Source organism: Ctenocephalides felis, unplaced genomic scaffold, assembly GCF_003426905.1.
Source record: "Ctenocephalides felis isolate EL2017-DRISC unplaced genomic scaffold, ASM342690v1 CF-g0.4_SCAFFOLD_01492, whole genome shotgun sequence".
NCBI classification, from domain to species: Eukaryota; Metazoa; Arthropoda; class Insecta; order Siphonaptera; family Pulicidae; genus Ctenocephalides; species Ctenocephalides felis.
Genome location: NW_020537646.1, coordinates 19395559 through 19410859, shown reverse-complemented (window position 1 = coordinate 19410859; position 15301 = coordinate 19395559). Strand labels below are relative to the sequence as shown.

Sequence of the window (15301 nt, the reverse complement as noted above, 5' to 3'; positions counted from 1 at the left end):
AACATTTTATATTCATAGCATCAAGGTTCTTTTGGATTTCAATTTTGTGAACTGTTTCGCCAAAAATCTCGACTAATTTCTAAATCAACTTTTTCCCCCAGAAATGTTTGTTTTTCAAAAACAGGTTTCAAAAACCGGTTTTTGACTAAAATTATGGAATTCGAAAACCGGGTTTTTAGTGAAAAAAGTCGGTTTTCACTGTATAAATAAAAAATGACAAATATAGCCGAATATAAAAGATAGATGAAAGTGTTTTGATTCTTAAAATCATATCGGTTCAATAGCATTTAACCTTAAACAGAAGAAGTAACTTACTCTACTCAACCTTAAAAAAAAGGTTTTAAACCCTAGAAGCCACAAATAAAAGAATAAAAAGCTTAGAATTATTATATCGGGCTTTAAAAACAATTAAGCATAATTTGGTCGCAAGTATGAGAGTATTTTCTATTTCAGTAGCAATTCGATATACGTTCTCATTTTTTTGAAATCATTATTTATTAAACAAAAAAAAACAATTAGAATGTTTAAAATTAATTAATTAAAATGCTCAGAACAGGCAATACCGAAGTTTAGCTTAATTGATCTTAAAACTAAAATTGATATTAACAAGTATGTATCAACATGTATCTATTTTTTTTATTTAAAAATGTATTATTTTTATTTATTCGAAAACTTTTCTTTCACTATCATAATTATATTTTCATTCTTATATATGAAAATGATGCATGAATAACGAATAATTATTTTCTAAGTTATTCAATCAAGATAAACTATTATTTTTTTTAATTCTACTAATTAAAAATAAAATAATTTTGTTTACTATCCATAAAATTGAGCTTTAAATAAATTCAGTCAAATACTGCTCTAAAACACACAAAATTTACGAATAAATTACAGAATATTCGAGCAAAAATTTATTTTCTATATAAAATTCGAAAACCGGTTAAAACCGGTTTTTTAGCAAAATTAAAATTCGAAAACCGGTTTTCTGAAATATCAGTTTTTGTATAAACCCTAATGCACATATTAAACATAAAAAATATGGCAAGATTTCAATTTCGTGAACTATTATGCATTATGAATATGACTTCTTTGTATGGAATGGAGTAATTTTTTCTTACTTAAATTGACCATTATCTATTTCCTTCTTGAAACTTCCATCAATTCATTAAACCCTTAGCGATCGAACAATAAAAATGATTTCAAAGTACTATAACTATTCAAAGTTTTATTTTCTATGATAGATGATATAAACCAGAGACACAAGAATAAAAAGTTTATACGATTGTTTTGCATTCGAAGTCGGAAGTATTAACATAAATATAATAAAAGTACAACGACCGCATAAAAGCCCTTTAGGTAAAAGACATCAAAAACAAAAAACACGACTATGATCAATAGAACTGAAGGTTATTCTCGTAATAAATTTACCTCAACAAAACATGTATCTGAACTTACCTATAGCAAAAACTGTGATACGATCGAAACTGAAGGGACCATGAGAAACTTCGGCAGAGAATTATATGTTCCACCTGAAAATAGAAATATATAGAATATAATTTATGGAAAAATATAACATGCTTTTAAAAGCATGTAAAATCTATGTTAGTAATATTTGTAATTATGATTTTAAAAATTATAATTGAAATGAGTATTGAATTATAAATTTTAGTAATATTAGAATTATTTTAATGCTATCAACAAACTGAAAAAAGAAAAAGAGAATCGAATTCAATAAGAATCGAATGTTTTTGTATCATTAAAATCGGTTGATCTGTGCTCCCGAAAACGTGAACAAATTTTAGCCACACACACATACACAGACACACACATACATACGCACGTCCATTTTTTATAAAGTATGCCAAAACGTTCAGAAACTTTTAAAACGTGAAGATATGCAAGAATTTTCATTTCTAATATTTAGACGATTACATTAACTTTCACTACGTGGAATTGATATTCATATACAATACGACTAAAATAACTATTTTATAATGAAATCTGAAAATGATTTTTTCACAAACTCGAAAAAGAGCACAAATTTCAACTTCTTGATGAATAATCTTTTATCCAAATGCCCTCATAAAAATGTTAATTACCTACAATTCTCACCAATTTGATAGAACTCACAAGTAATGTTTACAAATTTATAGCACTTTGACAACTTATTTAATATTGAAATATTAATATGTATTAATATAATACTCCAAATAGATAGATCCCTGGGAGTATCTATTATAATTTGACTTTGAAAAAAGTATTTATTATTATTTAATTTAAATAGATTTTATTGCTGGTATTTATGACAATACGCGATATAGATCATCTATTATATTTAAACAAATTAATACATCATAGAACTGCTAATAATTAAATTATTTCATGTTATGTGAAGAAGTTATATAATGACTTTTTACCAAATAAATTTTAATTTTCGTGCAGAAAGAAACAAAAACTCAAACTAATGGAAAGAAATTTATAATCCTAATATGTATGAATAACATCTTAAAGCTTTTATGTAAAATTGACATATATTGTTGGATAGATACAGTAAATAATAGATAACCAACCAGCAGCATTGAAGATCAAGATTTTCTATAAGAAGGTCAAAATAAAATTTATTTAAAAATCTAATCTGAAACAATTCAAACATCAAGGAAAAGGTCACAACATTTTTCAATGCTTTAATTCTGTGATCTGTTAAAACAAAACAACGAGCAGAAATTGTTAACAATATACATGAACAACAAAGCATTATGATTAGAAATTAGTAGTAGGAGGACGGTTGTGCTAGGGTACGGTAATGAGAATCTGATTTTGAGATAGGGTCCAAAAAAAGAAAGATGAATGATGTTTGTACAAACAACAAATTTATAACAAATGTATTCTAAGTCGATAAATGGATATTAATTTGGAAATATGAACAAACAACACTCTTTTTTGCACTAATTTATTAAATAATGATTTTCACAAACGTTTCGAGACTAGGTTTGTCTCATCATTAGTGTGTTATAATTTAAAATTTAAAATATGGAAACCTAAATTAGCATTATATGTTATCCGTTACAAGTCGTTCGATATATTGTCCTCTGCCCCATCAACCATCGTCGGTGTCCGAATTCTCTATTCAATTTCAAGTGGTTTTCAAATAGTTAGTCACGCAATATCAGATAGGAAAGGAAGTATTAGGGTCCAGTTGAAAAATAGATGTCGTTAGGAGAAAAAATATTCTATGAAATAAGACGGTTTGTTTATAAAATTAGTTTTAAAATATTATATTAAAAATATATGTACATGTATATATATATATATATATATATATATACATACTTATATATATATAAATGTATACCCATAGTACAAAACATCGCATATACAAATACCTATATACCCACAACATACACATACATATATAAATACACATATATATACATACACATAAATTTATATTATATATTTATATTATATATTTATATTATATATATATATATATATATATATATATATTATTGAACAAATTTATATTATTGCATTGAGTCAGCTGGTGAATTAACAAAATTACTGCTGATCAAAGAATGTGTCACAACCGAACCCAGTCTTCCGTACTAGGAAACGGCAAACACATAAAATTTATTTGAAATTTTTTGAAAGACAGTCATTACAAATACAGTTTTCTGTTTAGCATTAATGAAAATTATTTAAAAATCTTTAAAAAGAGTAGAGTTAAAAAATCAACAAAATAAGGTAAACATCACCCACAGACCATTTTCGCGAGCGCATCTTCTATTTACATAACGTTCTATAAGAAAATAAACCGTGCATAAATTTGCTTAGCCCAAAGGAACGCGACGTAAATCAAATTACCGGAGTCGCAGAGGGACAACAAAAGCGAAGGTAAAATGGTAAAATTTGCGTGAATGCTACGAGTACATCGCAACAGTACTTCGTCACAGTTCCAATGACAAAGTATAGTGTTATGAATACCGTAATATGAATGCCATTATGTTATATTGTGATGTGTTCGCTTTTGCTATACGGAACGATATTAGATTATAGCGTATGCGGAGTCGACGTAAATCGTATTTAGGAAAAGCGCCAGTACCCGGCGTTAGAGGCGGCGACTGGTGTGGTGACAGCCTGGTGTATTGGCTCGATCCTGGGCACATGGCAATTCGATCGCACCGCACAAATAATGGACTTTACATTTCGTGTGAAGTGTAAATTTTTGATAAATGGCCAAAATTCATTCAATAAATCTGTCTATACATGAAACTAATTGTAAAAAATGAATGGCCATAACGCGAGTTATTTTGGTACATATGTGCATACTACATACTAGCTGAAACCTGACATATTATATTATTAACTTCCCGTAGGGTAAATTATTGTAATCGTCCAAAAATCGAAATTGAAAATTTTTGCATTTCTCGACGTTTTGAAGGTTTCTGAACATTTTGGCATACCTCAGAAAAAATGGATGTGTGTGTGTATGTATGTATGGATACAATTTTCCAGTCACGTTTTCGGGCGCACGGGTCAACCGATTTAAATGGTTCAGAAAACATTCGATTCCTATTGATAGGGAGATGTGCTGATTAGTTTTTGGCAAAGGCAGGTCCAGCAGTTACGGCGATAAAGAGCAAAGAGAGCAGAAAATAAAAATCGAGTTTTTGAGAGAACGGAGCATCCGATTTGAATGATCTAAAAGCATTCAATTTGTAATGATTGGGAGAAGAGGTGATTAGTTTTTGGCGAAGGCAGGTCCAGCCATTTCGAAGATACAAAGCTAAATGTACAAAAAATGGCAGTTTTTGAGAGAACTAAGCGTCCGATTTAAATTATTCAAAGAACTTTCTGCTTGTTTTGACAAAATAATTGATATTGGAAAAAAAATTGTTTCAAATTTTTTTTTCAATTTAAAAAAAAAATTTTTTTTTTCTATATCGAAAATAATTCAGATTTTAATTTTAATTCTGACTAAAGTTCTAATATACTTTAAACAAATAATTTCAACTTTGCAATTCAGTTTATATAATTCTTATAAATAGTAGACAATGTTACAATTTTTATAATAATCTATTTGAAAACATTTAATATTCCTCGAACATTTCGTTACGGTACGGGAAGTTCCAGCAATTTGCTTTAAGGCACGATGCCATACACCCCACTAGTTTATGTATTTATTTTATTACATAGCTCTCAGAGTAGTTCTAGAAGGACCTCAAAATACAGTTACTGAAATACAATTATAATAATCAAAACTAAAAATTCTTTCATACCTTTATGTTCTAAAGATTTCTAAGATTAATTTCTAATTACTAGATTTCGGCATACCCCAAAAAATAAACGTGTGTGTATGTAACGTAGAATACATTGTTTCTTCCATGTTTTTGGGAGTACGGAAAAAACATTCGATTTCTATTGATAAGGAGACGTGGTAAGTAGTTTTAGGCAAAAGTTGGTCCAGCAGTTTCGGAAATAAGGTGCAAGGAGTGCAAAAAAGAGAAATTAAAAAATTAAAGAAAGTTTATTGAAGCATTTGAGCATCCGATTTAAATGATTCAAAATGCATTTAACTTGTATTGATGAAATAAAGAATTAATTTAATTTTTGTAAAGGTAGGTTAAGTCGTTTCGGAGATCCAGACAAAAAAGTTTAAAAAAAAATAGCATTCAAATTTATGGCAGTATGAACCGCCATCAAAACTTTCAACAAATTTCAAAATTTTCAATATTTCTAACAAACAGTTGGAATATTGAAAATTGAAACAGTTTAATTTTTTTTCAATATTCAAATTTTTCAAATGTTTTCAATTTTTTCAAATGTTTTGCAAATTTTCAAAAATGTTCAATAAAAATCAAAATTCTCAAAAAAATCTAATTTTTCTTTTCTGAGTTTTGAAACTTTTAAATTAAGGTACATGAAGTGCCAGTAATTTGCATTAAGTCACGATGCCATGCACCACTAGCTTTTTTTTATATATATATAGATATATCTCAAAATATATATTCTCGTATTAAAAAATACATTGTTGATTAATTTCAATTTGTTGTACCAAACGGGTGCATAATAATAATTTAAACCAAATAATTGATTAACATGTCTTAATATGTATATTTCTTAAATTATTAGAAGGCAATATAAAATAAGTCCATGGGAAATCATTGATTTGAATGAATAATTTATATTGCTGGTAAAATGTTTACTGCCATTCAAGTAAGTGAATTCTTCTAAAAATGCTGCTCCTCCAAGTTAATACAGCTTGTATTCATAACAAATTTCTGATACCATCTACAAACATTCATGAAAAATTCAAATCAAAAACATTATACAATTCGAAGCTAACACGGCGTTTCCAGTTCCCACGAGATGTTAAACGCCAATTTTTTTTTAAACTTTGTCATTCCGTCCATTTATTTCCATTTCAGAGGTAAATATATATATTTATTATCGAGTGTCGCCGATCTGTTCCTGGATCGTCTTCTTGGCGTGATAATGGTGGGACGTAAGATGTTACTCGCAGTCACGTTTCGAGGAAAATATCATGATTTCCCGGTTGAGGTGACATAACCGCGCATATGTATAAATGATCGTTCTTAATGTGACCGATCGCCAAGTAACACATCGAAAGGATCACCAGTGGCGGGGAGAAAGGAAAATGATCTTGAAATTAAAATATACGAAAATTTGAGTTTCACTTATCCAACTTAATTCTATAGAGAATGAGCAGAGATCGCTAACAAAATATATAAAGAGTACCTACATGTTTGATTAGTATTTATACCCAGAAATAACTAATTGGTATGTACTAGGATGGACTCGAGGTTTGATGCACTTTATAAATCATATGTAAACTTGTTATAAATCATATATTAACTAAGTTAACACGTTGACTGCGAAATGGGTAAGAACTAGTTGCTTCTTAGGGTTATAACTTATGGTAAATGTGGCAATGTCGACAGTAGGCAACCGCACCAGGAATTAAGGAGGGGATGTCGACACGTTGTCGACACACGCAGTCAACGTGTGAAGAACATTTGCATGGTAAAATAAAGTTAGCATGTTTTGCAAATTTCAGCTCCATAAGCTCTTAAGTACTTATAATTAGATTTCTCTCTCTGGAATGATATATATTTTTCTTCTTATTTAAACATTTTTTTTTTTGCTCATTTTGCAAAATAGCTTATGAGATCAAAGTATAGATACGTTGATTGTTATTTAAAAATAACATATATTATAATATATATTTCAATCAAAGAATTTATATTTGATTGGCAAAAGTAGTACTTGATTGATATCCGTGAAATAGTAGAATATTATTAGATATTTTAAACAATTTTAGTAGGTACCACCAAATGAACGAACATGCCTGTCCCTTAACACCGGACACTAAGTCTTCCCTTAGCCCCGGACAGTAAACATATTGATATTTCTTGTGAGAGTTGACGTAATTTATTTTAATTATTTAATTTTGTTCTGTATGAGTGCTAACGGTCACCACATACCCCCATTTTTCGAATTTCTTAGTCAAAAAATGAAAATCTTATGATTAATGCTCCAGCTGAGAGCATCGGTGTGGCCCAGCCAAACGGGTGGATGAATAGTGATTTTTATTTTGCAATATTTAAGAATATTCGTCAAATACACATGTGCAGACACTCCTGAGTGTGGAGATGGCTACCTATGTGTTCAATACTCGTTATTTTGAAATGTCTGGGACTAGGTGCCACTTTGTAAAATCATATTTCCTGTCACCAAAGATTGCGTTTTTGTTAATTTAGTTTGATTTCTTACTTTGTTATCTAACTTAAGTCATAATTTAATCGTAAAATCTTTGTTGATTTATTCATAAATAACCTTAGATGTCCGCCACTCGGGGACTTCCCCCTACTTAAAAAATGTTTCGATATTTTACATGAAATACGAAAATACGAAAATTGCTGGAAATGTATAAATTAACCAAAATTTGAAACAATAAGCTACAATTTCAGGACATACAAACACTTGTCTGTCACTATGAATTAAATAATTACAGATATGTTAAAGGTGTTTGAGAGATATCAATTAAAAATAGTAATATTTAGATTTAATAGGAAGCGAAAACTTTATTTACAAAATAAACAGTTAACATTTTTATCTAAATTTTGATATCAGTTAATTGAAGGTAATCACTTTTTCTATCCTAAAAACACCAGCATGTTTCTGTTATCAACACCATAACCTTTAACAAATCACACCTTTATCAATCACAGACACCTTCAAAATTTATTCATTTTATAATTTTATCTTAATTGCTATGATAAGAAGGAACGTCATTTCTGAATTGCATTGACACAAAAATAAAAAAATATATCATTATAATGAATTTAAATAGTTATGATAATATTTGACCCAAAACTGCGCCACTGGCTGACTTTGTGAACAGTTAGTTAGTCGTCGCAAGCGTTAAACGTTTAACGTTAGAGACACGATTCGTGTTTCTGTATGTAATTTATTTCATTATTTTTTAAGCGGGTCGCTGAGTTGAAAGTCATAATATGGCACTTATTTTATAATAAGTTCTAAAAATTACTGTTAAAACTATTAAACGCTTTAATCACCATAAAATTGAGATAGCTAAATATAAATGTTTCACGATTGCATTTGACGCAAATTTTAAGTCCAGCTAATGATGCTGATGAGGTTATAAATCAAATGTATAGCGGAGAAATGCAGATTAGAAATCTTATAATATTTTAACTGTGATGTTGCTGATCTACGGTTCTAAAATGATAAATTTTAACATATACTTTACAATATTTGGGTTAGGATAATAAAATTAATAAACTAGTGGGGCGCATGGCATCGTGCCTTAATGCAAATAGCTGGAACTACCCGTACCATTTTTTTTAAAGATTAACATTTTAGTCAAAAATTTACTTTATTTTGAAATATTTTGGAAATACCGAACTTTTTTCAAAGCAATCGTACTGCTTTAACTGCATTGAGACGAAATATAGAGGCATTGGTACGGATTTTTTTCTTTTTTTTTTTTTTTTTATTGGCTTTTGATGTACATCATAAGGCCAGATGCCATTCTTACTACAGAATTCATAGTAATGTAAACAAAATTTATACTTATTGCTAAAATCTCTATAAAATATCTGATAATTTGATGTGCAAGTAAAATGTTTTTTGAATTATTCAAATCGGACGCTCAGTTAAAAACTGAGTTACTATTTTTGGCATTTTTCGCCTCGTATCTTCGAAACGTCTAATCAGCACGTCTCCTTATCAACAGCAATCGAATGTTTTTTGAATAATTGAAATCCATTGAACCGTGTTCCCAAAATAGTCGACAAAAATTTGTATCCGCACACACACACACACACACACATACACACATACATTTTTGTTGATTCTCGTAGCGAAAAGGTTAAGTAAATTATTCTATATTGAAGTATTATGAACTAATATATATATATATAGTTACGTTTTCAGATATAAATATTGAAGATAATATAAGTTTGGCATAACAATACGAAGAAATACAAAACATCAACTTGTTACCCCATGCCAGTTCTTATAAGTTCATGTGTGTCTTACCTTAATAAGATTTTCAAAATTGGTTTTTTTGCGATTAATAATGTATTCTACGTTTTCTATCAATTTATTGTTGCGTAATACAACATTATTTGAGTGGTTCATTAATATTTATGATATGAAACTTTCAATGCGCCCCATATAGAGATCTGTCCATAATAATATAACGCTCGATGGCTGAATCGGCCCACGCAAGTAGAGCATACCGAAATGAGTTCTCCGCATCGCTTCATCTCGTATGCAAAATGATTTCGCTCTCATTGAACATTTGTGCACTTCAAAGAAATTTCATAATTCATATCACAATGTTATACCTACACAATTTAGCAGCTTGTGTTGTTTTATACATTTTTAATCAGCCGTTATCGCCACAAGGGTAACGAGAAAAATTAAATTTTTTTTTGAAAACGTGAATATTTTAGTAAACGAGTGTGAATTGACGACTGTAGGATTTGTCTCATAGTGTCATAGTGTGTCAGATTTTGCTTTTCTACAATAAAACCGATTTAGACTTATGACGTAGAAATATGGGACTGCACTAGTAAATCAAGAATTTCACCTATCCAAAGGAAACAATCAAAAATTTTAAAGCGTATTGCCTTGGTTTCAGTAACCAAATACTACATAACGATCTGAAGATCGATATTGTCCAGGAGGTAGTAATTCCCTTAGAAATTCATTACGACAATATCATCAACCACATTACTATTCGTTTTAAAAGCATCACATATTAGAATATTGAATAAGAAGCATCCCTTCGATCTAGTGCATTAAAATGGAGTAGCCCACTGGGGTGACCTCCAACATGTCATATATGTATAACTCCAGTACTATTACTGAGGTTCTAATAATCAACGCAATAGGTTATAGACATTTTTTTATTTCCTGATTACTATTTAACTATTGTTTAAAAAATTTGATTTGGACCGAGGTAGTGCCAAGTACTGATTACGTTAATCACCTGGGTATGCATCTAGACCGCAAACTAACTTGGAGACACCATATCACAGCAAAAATCAAAACTATCAAATTCAGAGTTCAATTGTGGCACTCGAAAACAAAATCTTGATTTGTAAAAAAATAAAATTCCTATCAGGTCATATCGAATAGAGTTTCAGCAAATCTAATGCGGCATTGGTACAGAAGAACCAATAAAAACTAATTAGAATGATGACAGACGAACAAAAAAAATCTGCAAGATGATCCGCAGCTATATATTATAAGCTAAATGCTATATATTAAAGTCTTTATAAAAACAAGACCAAATAATCATCATCACAAATTAGAAAATCACCCCAATTCAGTGGTTGCTCCGCTGCATTATATGCCAGAATTAAGAAGATTAAAAAAATTCTAGCCAATTAACTTGATCCAGTAAATTGCATCTAATAGTAAATATACCCACTGCAGTAACTACTATCTATAATTATATTTAATTAATGTCAATTAAAATAACTCATAGAATGTAACTAACTCATAGAATGTAATTAATAATAGAAATAAAAAAATATGTATCACCTGAGTTAAATTATTGAAAATTTAAATTTGTTATAGTGGTTTTTAGTTTTTTTTTAAGTATAATTTGCAATTTTCAAATACATATTTATTGATTGAAACATCTAAATATTTTCTATAACAAATACTTAGGCGGCATACTGGCTCGTACAGCAGTGGCACCGCCGTAACGAAATGATTGAAAACTGATTTGAAATTATACACTAGGTATAATAATAATGCAATCTGATAAAATGATAATACGGATTATTTTTTTTATAATCAATTTCATAACAATTTTAATAAAAAATGATTGAAAGAACGAAAGAACTATATTTATGAGGGCTTACCTAAGAATAAATAATTTATAAGTTATGAATTATTTAGAAAATCAAATCTTCATTAGGTATTAGTAATTTCATTAAATTTACGTCTTATATTTTTCAATAATATATGTATTATACAATAACCTTGGTCTGACCCAGTAGACTGTTAAAATATGCAATATGTTAAATATTTAAAAAATATAGATTATATATTATATTATCTATACAACGAATTTTCATTGACATTTATTATGACTAAAGTGTATATTTAGTTTTTTTTTTTTTTTTTTTTTTTTTTTGAACTCAGTTTTATTTAGCAATCAGAAATACATAAAGATTCCTATGAGCTAAAATGACAAAATTTATGAGTGATGCCTAAGAAGAACTCCAATGAGAACTTCTCAGTTTTACAATTAGTATGATATATTAGACCTAATCTAAGACTAAGTCTAGGGGCCATTGTCGTTTCAACCTCCTAATGCCAAAAGGTTGAGTAACGTCAACTATAGAAGGATTCAAATGTGAGTCCAGTTTGCGCTTATATTTTTCTTTAACTTCTTTAAACGTTAATTGCACCGTTTTCATATTGAGGTCGCTGTGAATGGTCTCATTTGTCACGTACCACGGAGAATTAAGAATTGAACGTAAAATTTTTGACTGAGTTCTCTGCATTATAGCTATATTGGATTTGTAAGCACATCCCCAGAGCTCAATTCCGTAGGTCCAGATTGGTTTAATAATCGATTTATATAGCAGCAACTTATTTTCGACAGAGAGCTTCGACTTTTTACGCAGTAGCCAATCAAATTCTTTTATTTTGATCATTATTTGCTGCTTTTTTGTTTTTATATGGCTTTTCCAAGTAAGTCTGCTATCTAAATGGAGACCAAGATATTTCACTATGTTCTGTTTCGGAATCTGGACGTTATTTAAATAAATTGGAGGACACGTACCCTCTCTCAGGGTAAATGTGATATGAACTGATTTGGTTTCGTTTATGCAAATCTTCCATTTAGCAAGCCACATTTCTAGTTCATTGATAAGTTCTTGCGTTTGTCGGGAAGCTTGATCAGCACTGTGATTACTGCTTAGTATGGCAATATCGTCAGCGAATGTAGCAATTGTCAGATTTTCAAGTAATGGGAGGTCCTTTGTGTATAATACATATAAGAAGGGTCCAAAAATACTACCTTGTGGAACACCTGACATTATTTTGTGAAAATCAGATGTTACTTGATTTACTTTCACTTGAAAAATCCTATCTTGTAGATAGGATTTTAAAATCCCATAATACCTGGATGGAAGGTATGTTTTAATTTTATATAAAAGTCCTGGGTGCCAAACTTTATCGAATGCTTGTCGAACATCCAGGAAAACACCACTACAAAATTGCTTATTTTCAAATGACTTGAGTACAGTGTCAATAACCCTGTGAACTTGCTGTGTGGTCGAATGTTCACGTCTAAAGCCAAATTGATGATAGGGGATCCAATCTGAAGGAAGCTCGTTGTTGATTTGGTCCAAAGGATCCTTTCAAGCAGTTTAGATATTACGGGAAGCAAGGATATTGGTCTATATGAAGATACCTCAGTCAAGTTTTTCCCTTTTTTAGGAATCATTAATATTTGGGCAGTCTTAAATGATTTTGGCCAATACTCTACTCTTAGTATGGCATTAAATATATAAGTTATTAAAACAATCGTTTTCTTAGGAAGTTCTTTCAACGCCCTTGCTGTTATTTTGTCAAAACCAGGCGATTTACTTGTATTTAACATCTGGATTTGAGAGTTGACTTCTTTGGGTTTGATAGGTTTGAAAGATTGTGAAGACTGTAGAGGTTTAAGCAATTCTTCTTAAAAAATCAATTGAACTAAAATTTCATTTTCATCTGAATTTTACTTTTTAATAACGACATCAAAGAAACTTGAATATTGTGCATATTTCATACAAAAACCAGATAGGCGAATACAATTTTATCTCTGCCCTACCTTTCGATTGCACGTACATCAGTAGTAGATAATCAAAATATAAAAAAGATTTTTAGAAATATTTATTTGGGAAAAAACCTACGCATGCCTACCCTTATAAAATGTGACATCTTTTAGATGTCACGAGTCATTGCTACAATAACATCTCATCGGACAACAAGCAAAACACCCTCATGATTTCTGCGTGGGATGAAATCGAATTTATATAAATATAAATAATATATATATATATATATATATATATATATACCGACTTAGATAATTTAATCGTAATAACACGGTTGATGTTTGCATAAAAACTTTATCTGCAATCACGAACCGATCGCAGCCAACAATGAGTAAAGTTTATAAGCAACCTTCAGCGCTGCTTCCGCATTGATTTAGTTAGATGATTCTGGTCTTGACAGCGAATCTAAATAGTTCTTTGCAGTTTTCATTTGCAATTTATTACTATTAGATGTGAATATAGGGATGGCAGACATCTAATAATTTTAATGCGAGATCGATGTTGATAATCGGAATATTGAGTAAAACTATAGCAATAAATGTATCAGCAAAAATCGTAAATTTTCTTCAATAAGCGTATTATTCGCTATTAAAAGTAAATCTGCGGCATTATGATTAAATCTACGCATTATATTTAAAAATAATTTAATCAAAGTAAAGCTACGCCAATGAGAGTAAACGTACGCCATTAAAAGTAAATTTATGCCAATCAACGTAAAACTACGCCATTAAGAGTAAATCTACGCAATTAAGGGTAAATCTACGCCGTCAAGAGCAAACCTACGCCATTAAGAAAAAAAACTACGCCATTAAACGTAGACGGACGCCATTAAACGTAAACAGACGCCATGAAACGTAGACAGACGCCATTAAACGTAAACAGACGCCATCAAGAGTAAATCTACGCCAATTAACGTAAAACCACGCTAATCAACGTAAAACTAGGAAAATCAAAGTAAAACTACGTCAATCAAAGTAAAACTACAACATTCGAAGTAAAACTACAACATTCAAAGTAAAACTGCGCGAATCAACGCAAAACTACGCAAATCGAAGAAAATGCATGCCATTCAACGCAAAACTTCGGCAATCAACGGAAATTAACGTTAATCGACGTAAAAATACACCAGTCAATTTGGAACTATAGAAGTCAATTTGGAACTATTGAAGTCAACTTCAACTATAGTGGTCAACTTGGAACTACCCAAAGTCAACTTGAAACTACCCAAGGTCAACTTGGAACTACCCAAGGTCATATGCCATTCAATGCCATTCAATGAGGAAATGCGTCAATCAAGTAAAACTGCGCCAATCAACATTAATTTATCCAAATCGGCCTAAAATCTCTACGCAGACGATAGTAAAGGTTATTCTTATAATTTTCTGCATCATTCTAGTTTTTATTGCTGCTACCAAATACTAGGTAGCATTGTTAAGTTATTAAATATATATAGAGTAGTAAATCCACTATCCGTATGACGACGCATATAAATCAATGATGAAATAAAACAATGCTTGGTTCTTTCAATCTGCAATTAATTCTTCAAACAAAAATGTATTTTTTATCACTTATCGATCACAATGAGTAAGTCAATTTTAGGTTATCACGCTCAAACAGATTTATCTTTTATCTAATTTTTTTATAATTGCCACTGCAATGTTGATTAGAAATATTGATAATGGATTCCACTTACATATCAATTATCTCTCACGTCGGATGATTTATTAACATACTTTCTATAAACCTTCGAATTGGCAACAGTACATTGTTCGTTTAATATATGCAAATGCACGTACTGCGATGTTGTCATACTTGGAATATCTATTGATAATTACTCTAAACCAACGTGGGTACTCATTTTTACTAGTCACACAGGAAACGCGGAGGTATCCAATATTATA

At 30.1% G+C, this 15301-nt stretch overlaps 1 protein-coding gene across 1 annotated transcript in view; it reads right to left on the bottom strand.

The window, feature by feature from the left end:
• Positions 1-15301, bottom strand: part of LOC113370552 — a 368301-nt gene that overhangs the window by 131515 nt on the left and 221485 nt on the right. Inside the window, exon 3 of the mRNA XM_026611235.1 lies at positions 1459-1532. The gene's annotated coding sequence lies outside the window, so the exon portion shown is untranslated. The remainder of the gene's footprint in view (positions 1-1458; positions 1533-15301) is intronic.